General features: G+C 36.6%; 1 protein-coding gene across 1 annotated transcript in view; it reads left to right on the top strand.

Moving 5' to 3' along the window:
- LOC106874589 (PR domain zinc finger protein 14-like) overlaps nt 1-205 on the top strand; it is a 49556-nt gene that overhangs the window by 46170 nt on the left and 3181 nt on the right. The window lies entirely within an intron of this gene.

The raw sequence follows: 205 nt of genomic DNA, 5'->3' as shown, positions 1-205 counted from the left end.
TCTCTCTCTCTCTCTCCTCACAATCTGTCTCTTGCTCCCTTTTTTCTCTCACCACTATCTCTCTCCACTATTTTTCTCATCATCATCTCTATCTCACCTTCACTTTCAAATTCACACTCCATCTTTATCTATCTGTCTGCCCATCTATCTATCTATCTATCTATCTATCTATCTATCTATCTATCTATCTATCTACATATTTACC

Source organism: Octopus bimaculoides, chromosome 12 (genome assembly GCF_001194135.2).
Source record: "Octopus bimaculoides isolate UCB-OBI-ISO-001 chromosome 12, ASM119413v2, whole genome shotgun sequence".
In the NCBI taxonomy this organism is placed as follows: Eukaryota; Metazoa; Mollusca; class Cephalopoda; order Octopoda; family Octopodidae; genus Octopus; species Octopus bimaculoides.
This window is presented reverse-complemented; position numbering and strand designations above follow the sequence as displayed.